The sequence below is a fragment of the Ambystoma mexicanum genome, chromosome 4q, assembly GCF_040938575.1.
Source record: "Ambystoma mexicanum isolate Mex_15411 chromosome 4q, UKY_AmexF1_1, whole genome shotgun sequence".
Lineage (NCBI taxonomy): Eukaryota > Metazoa > Chordata > Amphibia > Caudata > Ambystomatidae > Ambystoma > Ambystoma mexicanum.
The window spans coordinates 715,765,735-715,778,291 of NC_090928.1; positions in this window are offsets into that span (position 1 = coordinate 715,765,735).

Genomic DNA, 12,557 nt, shown 5'->3' on the forward strand with positions numbered 1-12,557 from the left:
CTGTCTGCGGATACGGCGTGCCACATCCAAGGTTTTCCAGCAAATCCAGTATGGAAAGGGGACTGTAGGGAACAGCAAATCAGATGTTGACGTTGTGGATTTGTGTAGAAAGAGACTGTGTGTAGTGAAGATGACAGAGGTGGAGAAAGTCAGGGTGTTGGTGCTCGGAGATATGTTTGTGCATGCTTTACAGCAGTATGCTCAATGCAGGCATGTGGCAAACAATTTTGATGTTAAAGGAGTGGAGGTGGTGTGGAGCACTGTGCCTGATTGTAATGTAGAGTGAATTCTACAAGTTTGTGAAGATATGTGCAGGATGAACAGTCCCCATATGGTAGTTTTGCACTATGGTGCTTTCCATTGGGCTACGTCAGTGCCCCTACTTTGTTGGCAGATTTGGAACAGTTGGTTCAAGCAGTAATGAACATCCTTCCAAATGCAAAAGTATTTTTTTCTGGATTACTACGTAGGGCAATATGGGACAATAGTTCTGTTTTGTGTCCTCAGCAAAACATTGCTAGGTGTGCAATCAACAGAGGCATGTGTGCTTTCATGCTTAGAGCTGGTATGTTTTTCTGAAATAATGAGAATATTTATTCGAGTAATGCTGTTTATTTTGTAGAAGATGGCATTTCCTTATCTTTTTTGGGGAATGCCATGCTGTTTTGGAATGTAAGGGTTGCTTTGGAGAAGGTTATGTGAATATTTTAGTAGTAAAGTAAGAAGAAACCCCCCCCCCAAAAAAATACAAAATAACAGGTGTCTGTCGGGCATCTGCAAAAAAAACACCCCAAAAACAGCTCTTTTCAGAGCCAACCTCAAAGGGGAAATGGGGCACACTATTTAAATTTACATTCACAACGCTCACATTTTCGATATGTCCGCGGACATGGCGGTTGTCTGCGGACAGCGCGTATTACATACAGGGATTTTGGGATGGAGAGGCATGCAAATGAGAATGAGCGGAGCTAGGGATTGGTCAGTAAAGTTTACTGGGTGTGTTGTGTAAGGAGAGATTTTGTCAGAATGTCTTTTTCCTGAGAGAAGAACAGATATCTATTGCTGTGTGTTTCCGAAAACAGATTATCTGGATTTTGGGAGACTCATGGATACATTGGTTGGAGGTGCATGCAAAACGTTGTGGAGTAGCTGCAGATCTTGGATTCCCTCATGTGGAAGTACACTGGCATGGAGTGCGTGGAATGAAGTGGCTGGACTTGGTACCTCTCTGTGCAACTTTAGAGACAGAGCATCATCCAGACATAATTATAATTATTTCTTGAGGGAACAGTTTAGGACATGTGTCTGGAATTTCTTTGCAATTTGCAATGAAAGAAGGACTTGGGAAGGTCATGGACGTGTTTCCAAATTCCCAAGTAATTTTCCCTCATATTGCGCAAAGGCAAATGTGGCTGCGTTCTTCTTCATTTGGTCCACAAATGGAGAAAGCGAGGCACAATGTCAATAAGGCAGTTTGTGCCTTTCTAAGAGATGTTGGCATGTCCTCTTTTCACAATGAAAATATTATGTTTCGTAGCACAAAACATTTTTCACAGAGATGGAGTCCATCTTACTTATGCTGGCAATCCGATTTTTCTGAGAAATGTACAAAATGCATTGCAACCTTTTTTGGAATTATAGTCATCTATTTTGCAGTAGATGTTGACGATTTCAAGTTTTTCAAACACACAAAAACACCACCAAAAGGCTCTTTTCAGAACCACCACTTCCTCCCAGAGAAAAGTGCATTGGTTTTGCTAGGGCAGCACCATAACATTTTATATGTCCTAGGACTGTCCGTGGACTTCCAAAAAATACACAGGTCCTTGCACTGTTTATTTGCCACTTCTATTTTTAAACTGTGAAAAGAGCCTTTTTTTGGATTTTTGTTGTTTCATATTTATTTTGGTTTTTTACATATAACACTCTAGGAGAGGAGGGGAAAGGACGGATGGGAAAGGACACCAACCACGGGGATAAGAAAGGGCAGGTGGAGAGAGGAAGATGTAGGGTGTGCCTTACTTAGGTAGGTACCAGGTCTTCTGGTGCTCTGTGACCGTAGTCTCAAAAGCACTTCAAAGACTCTCCCCCCTGCAGAGTACTGGGTCACAGTACATACACAATATTGTGACCCTCGAAAGGTAAGGGTCAACAGCATAGTGAATGGCCTGTGAAGCAGCTGGAGGGATGCACTCTCCCATAGGAGTGTCTCTTGTAGTGAGAGGATCAGAAACAGAGGATGCTGTAGAGGAACTCAACCTACTACGTTTATCACAAGGTACAACCTTGCGAATGTCCCTTCTGTGGAACAACATTCGGTGTTGCTTCATGGATGTCGTACCAAAGCTGTACGAACCACGTCTCCCACGACTCAGCACCATTTTGCACTGTTTGCAGGTGACCTTGTTCGCACATGCTTTTGGTATGTTACCATGAATGGTAAACAACAGCCACACCCATGACTCCCGGCGAGTGCTGGTAGTAGGGATTTCCTCAACCTCATTCTCTTCATCCTCTTCATCCTTGTTATCTACATCCTCATGCCTGTTCGCCTGTGCAGGCCTTTAGGGACGTGGTGGTGGAAGAGGATTTGGGGGTGGTGCTGAGGCAGATGTAGCAACAGCAGCCATGGATGCCATTAGGGTTGATGCGATAATGTCAGCAAGAGCAGCAAAGGCAGAAAAAGTCAATCTGCAATAGCCAGAAGTACAATGAAGATCAGCTCTGGGGTGTGGCCTTTTATAGGGGTGGAGGGGTGCGCCTCGCGAACAGATCGAACACCCAAAAAGGTTCAAAAAGTTCCAAAAAGTATGCGGAAAGCCAGGGTCATTGCCTGGGACATGTGCAATGGTGAATTTTTACTGTAAAATAATTTGGATTGTCTGAAAAAGTTCTTTTAAAATGTTGGGAAATGACAGTGTCCGCAAATTAGGATACACACTCAGCGTGGGTGCGGTCACATGATGACGTCGGGAACACGTGCATGAAGGAAACGGGTGTCCACAGGACACCAAATGCACGGGAACCGTTGTGCGCATGCACGGGGGTGTTCTAGGGACAGTGTTCGCATCCTCAAACAAATTAAATGTGTGACACAAGTGAGATGGACGGTTATGGACAGGTGCAATGTTCGCAGGATTTACGGGTGTGGTGCGCATGTGCATGGATGTTCTGCAGACTGTACGGACAGGTATAGTGTCCTTAGGACACCTCCATTTTGTTTGACTACGGACATCCCGGACACCGTGCATGTTCTTAGGACAGTTTCAACTTGGCTGCGGACGGTACAGACAGATATAGTGTCCTTAGGATTCCTCCATTTTGTTCAGTTATAGACATCCCAGACACCGGGTGTGTTCTAAGAACAGTTCCTTCTTGGTTGCGAACAGTACAGACAGGTATAGTGTCCTTAGAACACCCTCATTGTGTTCATTTACAGACATCCCAGACACCGGGTGTGTTCTAAGAACAGTTCCATCTTGGTTGCGAACGGTACAGACAGGTATAGTGTCCTTAGGACACCCTCATTTTGTTCATTTACGGACATCCCCGACACCGGGTGTGTTCTAAGAACAGTTCCAACTTGGTTGCGAACGGTACGGACAGGTATAGTGTCCTTAGGACACCCCCATTTTGTTCATTTACGGACATCCCGGACACCGGGTGTGTTCTAACAACAGTTCCATCTTTGCTTGCGAACGGTACGGACAGGTATAGTGTCCTTAAGACACACCCATTTTGTTCATTTATGGACATCCCGGACACCGGGGGCCTCATTACGGGTTTGGCGTTAGCCATGCCGCTATTGGCGGCATGGCTGGCTCCAAAACCGGGTCCGGGTTCCCTGAATGGGGAATTACCGGGCCATTCTGGGTTTGGAGGGCCCGGTAATTCCTCCCTCAGGGTACCCGAGCCCAGACCTTCCCCATTCCCATTCGAGCCCCCATAGGGCTCAATGGGAATGGGAGAGGGAGCTAACAACGGGCCGACTACGACCGGCCCGTTGTTAGCTCCATTGTTCCCTCGTGGGACCCGGTAACGACACCTGGTTTTACCAGGCATCCTTACCGGGTCCCACGAGGGGACCTCGTAATCAGGCGGAATGGGAATAACAGGTCCACACCCATTAGCGGACCCCATTAACCCATTCCGTCTGACTCGTAATGAGGCCCAGGGTGTGTTCTAAGAACAGTTCCATCTTTGCTTGCGAATGGTACAGACAGGTATAGTGTCCTTAGGACATCCCCATTTTGTTAATTACGGGCATTCCGGACAGGCGTGCTGTCCGCTGACACTTTAACTGCTTTTGAAAAAAATAAGACACAAAGGATTTCATTAAAAGAAATCACGTTTTTTTTATTATATACATATACACAATTTATGAAAGAGAGGGGGAAGCAGAAACTGATACAAATACAGGGGAATTAGGGGTTTGGAGAGGATGGATGGGAGGGGATGAAGGGATGGAAGTCTCATCAAAACGTTTTTCTTGGTGTTGAGGGTTTGGGGATAGTTGACTGGGACATGGAGAGGGGGAACAGGTACATGTGGGACAATGGTATTTATTTTTTTCTTTTATGTGGTCCTCCACAAACTGTTTCAAAACAATGAAATTTTCCTTGAGCATGTCCATTTTCTGTTCCATGCGTTGCAGAGTCTTTTCCAATGTGTCTTTTGGTGTATTATTTTCAATGTTTGTATGGTCTGTTAAAAATAAATATATATATGTTAAGTACACATAAAGTAATGATTATTAATTTGCTTATATAGAGAAGTGTCTACCATTAGTATCACTGTCTTCAGACATTTCCTCACATGGAAAATGTTCCTCAAGCCATTTCAAAGTACTGCACATTTCTTTGTGAAAAACAAAAATATATTAATTGTAGTGTACCTAATACAAAAAGTTTAGAAATATATAAGAAACATGAAGTTTACTTACTAGTTTCTGGTAAATTGTATTCTTACTGTTGTGTAGGTCTGCTGTCGTGTCGCTCCTAGCTGTGCAGTTTTTGTGAGATAATTATGTTGGAGGCATATCTCTTTTGTTTTTTGGTATATTCAATTTTACTACATATAGTATTTAAATGGATGGTCGATGTGTTAGATATATAAGTTCCACTTCTTATTTATTATTACATATAATGTGTTTATGTGCTGTTTTTTGAACTTGTGCAGTGTTTATATGGCGTGATAGAACAATTTAAGATACCCCCTGAGTGTTTGGGTAGTGTTGATGTAATCCGCGTCCGTCTGCGGATATACGCACTGTCCGCGGACATCAAAATCATTAGCAGGGGGTTCAGTATGTTCTATGTTACATGTACATAAAGTAAGGGAATCCTAGTAAACAACTATCAAATTCACACTATGAAAATGTATATTCAGTAAAAAAACTTTGATAAAGGGAGGTTATGGTTAAGTTGCGCTACTAAAAACCGATGAAATTCAGTAAAAAAAAACTTTGTTAAAGGGATGTTATGGCTCCAAGTAAAACCGAAAAACCCCTGAAATTCGCCAGTCATTGTAAGCTAAGCAACCATAACTCGCACCACCACCATTCACTGCTAAGACTAACACCCAGGACATCAAAGAGGACATCACAAATGTCATTGATGACATCACTGATGACATCACATGTGCATTTACTTTTCATGAAAAGTCTGTACAAGGGATTCTTATTATAATGTTGACAAAAAAGTGTCAAGGATCATTGAAATAAATATCATGAGCTAATTAGTGCATTAAGCAATGCATTGATATAAATAGCATTCTATTATGAAGTTCTATCCAGTATACTAAGCTACTCATGCAGAAATATAGGCATTGTGTGCAGCATACATGATGAAGGTGCAAAATTCATAATCTTGACATGTTGAATAATGAAATGATAATTGCTTTCTTATTAGAGTTTTGCATACTGTGAAACAAGTAATAAGTAGCTAATAAAACCCACTTACTACATAATTGCATTATTACAGACACAACACAAAGAGACAACAACACATACAAATATGGGTATATACAGGGAAAGTGAAGTAAGCAAAAAAGCAGAAGTAGTAGCAGAAACAGTTCATAACCTAACTGTTTATCTTTATGCCGTGAAATGATTGCTCTGTTTCAAAGCTGCTACTTACCCTATGTATGTGTATCACACGATTTTTACTGGACCTTAAGGAAAGTAGTGTGAGTACAATGTATACAAATATGAGCATATACAGGGAAAGTATAGTAATAAAAAAAAAAAACGATCAAAAAGTGCTGATAACCCTACTGATTATCTACATGCACAGAAAGGATTGTTGTCTTTTAAGCCTGTGTCTTCCCCTATGTATCTGTTTCATATGATGTGACTTGATCCTAAGGGAGTTACTGTAAGAACATACTTGAAGGATAAGTCGACAAATATAGTACCTTTTCAATTTTTAGTTCCTGACTGTTACTGGATAAAACCATGTGGCCTAGATATGTCAGTAAAGGAAACAAGGGGGAGCCAGACATGTGATGTGATCAGTGATGTCATTAATGACATTTGTGATGTCCTGGGTGTTAGTCTTAGCAGTGCATGGTGGTGGTGTGAGTTATGGTTGCTTAGCTTACCATAACTGGCGAATTTCATGGGGTTTTCGGTTTTACTTGGAACCATAACGTCCCTTTAACAACGTTTTTTTACTGAATATATATATATATATATATATTCAATGAAAAAACTAAGGGGCCGATTCATGGAACAAACGTGCGCCGAAAATCTTCGCGCAAGCAGGCGCAAGCAGGCGCAAGCAGGTGCAAGCGGAAAAAAACAGGCGCACGCGCACGCGTGCGATTCATGGAAGTCCCTGCGCGTGTACACCTCGGGATGTCCGCCAAACCCGTGCATGGCGCACAAGTCACTGCAACATCCCGAAAGGCGTACCCGACGCACACAGTGAAAGCGCACAACCTCGGCGCATACACCAGAAAGTGGGCGGGACACGGGGCGTAACGCGCGGAATGGGGAACAACGCGCAAAAATTAGGGCGGAACTGGGGATGTACTGCAGGGAAGCAGACGGAACGCCCACACGCACTCGAACCACACGTATTCATGGAATCGAATAGGGCAAAGCCACGCACAGCCAAAGACACGCACAAGCTGAAACACGTCCGCCACACGAAGGCAGGCGGTAGAGTCCCAGCACATCACAAAAGTGGCAACATACAGCAATTGGGCCTGTGCGAGCGGGGTACGTATATTTCGGGGGCACGCGGGAAGTTATACACGCGATTGAGCGGGGTACGTGTATTTCGGGGGTGCGCGGGAAGTTACACATGCGATTGAGCGGGGTACGTGTATTTCGGGGGCGCGTGGGAAGTTACACACGTGATTGAGCGGGGTACGTGTATTTCGGGGGTGCGCGGGAAGTCACACACGCGATTGAGCGGGGTACGTGTATTTCGGGGGTTTGCAGGAAGTCACACAGGCAATCTCATCACGTGTGGGTCCTCCCAGGTGTTCCCTCTACAGCCTCCACGGCCCCTGCAGGTGGCTCACACCACAGGGGCCTACCCAGCACATGTCCTGCAGGCACCCCATCCACCATGGCCATGCCCACCAGCCAACCCACATGTCAACTTGCACTACTGCCCACCAACGCATGTCCCCCTGCACCAGGGGCACCCACCACCAGGCCCTCACCCATGTCTCCCACCACCCCCACCCCCCAGCAGTGCAGGGGCAGCCTCCACCAGGCCCCCACCCATGTCTCCCAGCACCCCCACCCCCCAGGGGCAGCCTCCATCAGGCCCCCACCCATGTCTCCCAGCACCCCCACCCCCCAGCAGTGCAGGGGCAGCCTCCACCAGGCACCCACCCATGTCTCCCAGCACCCCCACCCCCCAGCCACCAGGGGCAGCCTCCACCAGGCCCCCACCCATGTCTCCCACCACCCCCACCCCCCAGCAGTGCAGGGGCAGCCTCCACCAGGCCCCCACACATGTCTTCCAGCACCCCGACCCCCAGTCACCAGGGGCAGCCTCCACCAGGCCCCCACCCATGTCTCCCAGCACCCCCACCCCCCAGCCACCAGGGGCAGCCTCGACCAGGCCCCCACCCATGTCTCCCACCACCCCCACCCCCCAGCAGTGCAGGGGAAGCCTCCACCGGGCCCCCACCCATGTCTCCCAGCACCCCCACCCCCAGCCACCAGGGGCAGCCTCCACCAGGCCCCCACCCATGTCTCCCAGCACCCCCACCCCCCCAGCAGTGCAGGGGCAGCCTCCACCAGGCCCCCAACCATGTCTCCCAGCACCTCCACCCCCCAGCCACCAGGGGCAGCCTCCACCAGACCCCCACCCATGTCTACCACCACCCCCACCCCCCAGCCACCAGGGGCAGCCTCCACCAGGCCCCCACCCATGTCTCCCACCACCCCCACCCCCCCAGCAGTGCAGGGGCACCTGCCAGCAGGCTCCCACCCATGTCCAACTCATGTTCCCCACCACCCCCACCCCCCAGCACTGTGGGGCACCTGCCAGCAGGCCCCCACCCATGTCCAACTCATGTTCCCCACCACCCCCACCCCCCGGCACTGTGGGGCACCTGCCAGCAGGCCCCCACCCATGTCCAACTCATGTTCCCCACCACCCCCGCCCCCCAGCACTGTGGGGCACCTGCCAGCAGGCCCCCACCCATGTCCAACTCATGTTCCCCACCAGCCCCATCCCCCAGCACTGTGGGGCACCATCCAGCAGGCCCCCACCCATGTCCAACTCATGTTCTCCACCACCCCCACCCCCCAGCACTGTGGGGCACCTGCCAGCAGGCCCCCACCCATGTCCAACTCATGTTCCCCACCACCCCCGCCCCCCAGCACTGTGGGGCCCCTGCCCGCAGGCTCCCACCCATGTCCAACTCATGTTCCCCACCAGCCCCATCCCCCAGCACTGTGGGGCACCTGCCAGCAGGCCCCCACCCATGTCCAACTCATGTTCTCCACCACCCCCACCCGCCAGCACTGTGGGGCACCTGCCAGCAGGCCCCCACCCATGTCCAACTCATGTTCCCCAGCACCCCCACCCCCCAGCACTGTGGGGCACCTGCCAGCAGACACCCACCCATGTCCAACTCATGTTCCCCACCACCCCCACCCCCCAGCAGTGCAGGGGCACCCACCACCAGGCCCCCACCCATGTCTCCCAGCACCCCCACCCCCCAGCCACCAGGGGCACCCACCACCAGGCCCCCACCCATGTCTCCCAGCACCCCCACCCCCCAGTCACCAGGGTCAGCCTCCACCACGCCCCCACCCATGTCTCCCAGCACCCCCACCCCCCAGCCACCAGGGGCAGCCTCCACCAGGCCCCCACCCATGCCTCCCACCACCCCCACCCCCCCAGCCACCAGGGGCAGCCTCCACCAGGCCCCCACCCATGTCTCCCACCATACCCACCCCCCCCAGTCACCAGGGGCACCCACCACCAGGCCCCCACCCATGTCTCCCACCACCCCCACCCCCCAGCAGTGCAGGGGCAGCCTCCACCAGGCCCCCACCCATGTCTCCCAACACCCCCACCCCCCAGCCACCAGGGGGAGCCTCCACCAGGCCCCCACCCATGTCTCCCACCACCCCCACTTCCCCAGTCACCAGGGGCACCCACCACCAGGCCCCTACCCATGTCTCCCACCACCCCCACCCCCCAGCAGTGCAGGGGCAGCCTCCACCAGGCCCCCACCCATGTCTCCCAGCACCCCCACCCCCCAGCAGTGCAGGGGCAGCCTCCACCAGGCCCCCACCCATGTCTCCCAGCACCCCCACCCCCCAGCCACCAGGGGAGGCCTCCACCAGGCCCCCACCCATGTCTCCCACCACCCCCACCCCCCCAGTCACCAGGGGCACCCACCACCAGGCCCCCACCCATGTCTCCCACCACCCCCACCCACCAGCAGTGCAGGGGCAGTCTCCACCAGGCCCCCACCCATGTCTCCCAGCACCCCCACCCCCCAGCCACCAGGGGCAGCCTTCACCAGGGCCCCACCCATGTCTCCCACCACCCCCACCCCCCCCAGTCACCAGGGGCACCCACCACCAGGCCCCCACCCATGTCTCCCACCACCCCCACCCCCCAGCAGTGCAGGGGAGCCTCCACCAGGCCCCCACCCATGTATCCCAGCAACCCCACCCCCCAGCCACCAGGGGCAGCCTCCACCAGGCACCCACCCATGTCTCCCACCACCCCCACTCCCCCAGTCACCAGGGGCACCCACCACCAGGCCCCCACCAATGTCTCCCACCACCCCCACCCCCCAGCACTGCAGGGTCAGCCTCCACCAGGCCCCCACCCATGTCTCCCAGCACCCCCACCCCCCAGCCACCAGGGGCAGCCTCCACCAGGGCCCCACCCATGCCTCCCACCACCCCCACCCCCCAGTCACCAGGGGCACCCACCACCAGGCCCCCACCCATGTCTCCCACCACCCCCACCCCCCAGCAGTGCAGGGGCAGCCTCCACCAGGCCCACACCCATGTCTCCCAGCACCCCCAGCCACCAGGGGGAGCCTCCACCAGGCCCCCACCCATGTCTCCCACCACCCCCACCCCCCCCCCAGTCACCAGGGGCACCCACCACCAGGCCCCCACCCATGTCTACCACCACCCCCACCCCCCAGCAGTGCAGGGGCAGCCTCCACCAGGCCCCCACCCATGTCTCCCAGCACCCCCACACCCCAGCAGTGCAGGGGCAGCCTCCACCAGGCCACCACCCATGTCTCCAAGCACCCACACCCCCCAGCCACCAGGGGCAGCCTCCACCAGGACCCCACCCATGTCTCCAACTACCCCGACCCCCAAGCAGTGAAGGGGCAGCCTCCACCAGGCCCCCACCCATGTCTCCCAGCACCCCCACCCCCCAGCCACCAGGGGCAGCCTCCACCAGGCCCCCACCCATGTCTCCCAGCACCCCCACCGCCCAGCAGTGCAGGGGCAGCCTCCACCAGGACCCCACCCATGTCTCCCAGCACCCCCACCCCCCAGCCACCAGGGGCAGACTCCACCAGGCCCCCACCCATGTCTCCCACCACCCCCACCCCCGGCCACCAGGGGCAGCCTCCACCAGGCCCCCACCCATGTCTCCCAGCACCCCCACCGCCCAGCAGTGCAGGGGCAGCCTCCACCAGGCCCCCACCCATGTCTCCCACCACCCCCACTCCCCCAGTCACCAGGGGCACCCACCACCAGGCCCCCACCCATGTCTCCCACCACCCCCACCCCCCAGCAGTGCAGGGGCAGCCTCCACCAGGCCCCCACCCATGTCTCCCAACACCCCCACCCCCCAGCAGTGCAGGGGCAGCCTCCACCAGGCCCCCACCCATGTCTCCCAGCACCCCCACCCCCCGGCCACCAGGGGCAGCCTCCACCAGGCCCCCACCCATGTCTCCCACCACCCCCACCCCCCCAGTCACCAGGGGCACCCACCACCAGGCCCCCACCCATGTCTCCCACCACCCCCACCCACCAGCAGTGCAGGGGCAGCCTCCACCAGGCCCCCACCCATGTCTCCCAGCACCCCCACCCCCCAGCCACCAGGGGCAGCCTCCACCAGGGCCCCACCCATGTCTCCCACCACCCCCACCCCCCCAGTCACCAGGGGCACCCACCACCAGGCCCCCACCCATGTCTCCCACCACCCCACCCCCAGCCACCAGGGGCAGCCTCCACCAGGCCCCCACCCATGTCTCCCACCACCCCCACTCCCCCAGTCACCAGGGGCACCCATCACCAGGCCCTCACCCATGTCTCCCACCACCCCCACCCCCCAGCAGTGCAGGGGCAGCCTCCACCAGGCCCCCACCCATGTCTCCCAGCACCCCCACCCCCCAGCCACCAGGGGCAGCCTCCACCAGGCCCCCACCCATGTCTCCCACCACCCCCACCCCCCCAGTCACCAAGGGCACCCACCACCAGGCCCCCACCCATGTCTCCCACCACCCCCACCCCCCAGCAGTGCAGGGGCAGCCTCCACCAGGCCCCCACCCATGTCTCCCAGCACCCCCACCCCCCAGCCACCAGGGGCAGCCTCCACCAGGCCCCCACCCATGTCTCCCATCACCCCCACTCCCCCAGTCACCAGGGGCACCCACCACCAGGCCCCCGCCCATGTCTCCCACCACCCCCACCCCCCAGCAGTGCAGGGGCAGCCTCCACCAGGCCCCCACCCATGTCTCCCACCACCCCCACCCCCCAGCAGTGCAGGGGCAGCCTCCACCAGGCCCCCACCCATGTCTCCCAGCACCCCCACCCCCCAGCCACCAGGGGCAGCCTCCACCAGGCCCCCACCCATGTCTCCCACCACCCCCACCCCCCCAGTCACCAGGGGCACCCACCACCAGGCCCCCACCCATGTCTCCCACCACCCCCACCCCCCAGCAGTGCAGGGGCAGCCTCCACCAGGCCCCCACCCATGTCTCCCAGCACCCCCACCCCCCAGCCACCAGGGGCAGCCTCCACCAGGGCCCCACCCATGTCTCCCACCACCCCCACCCCCCAGTCACCAGGGGCACCCACCACCAGGCCCCCACCCATG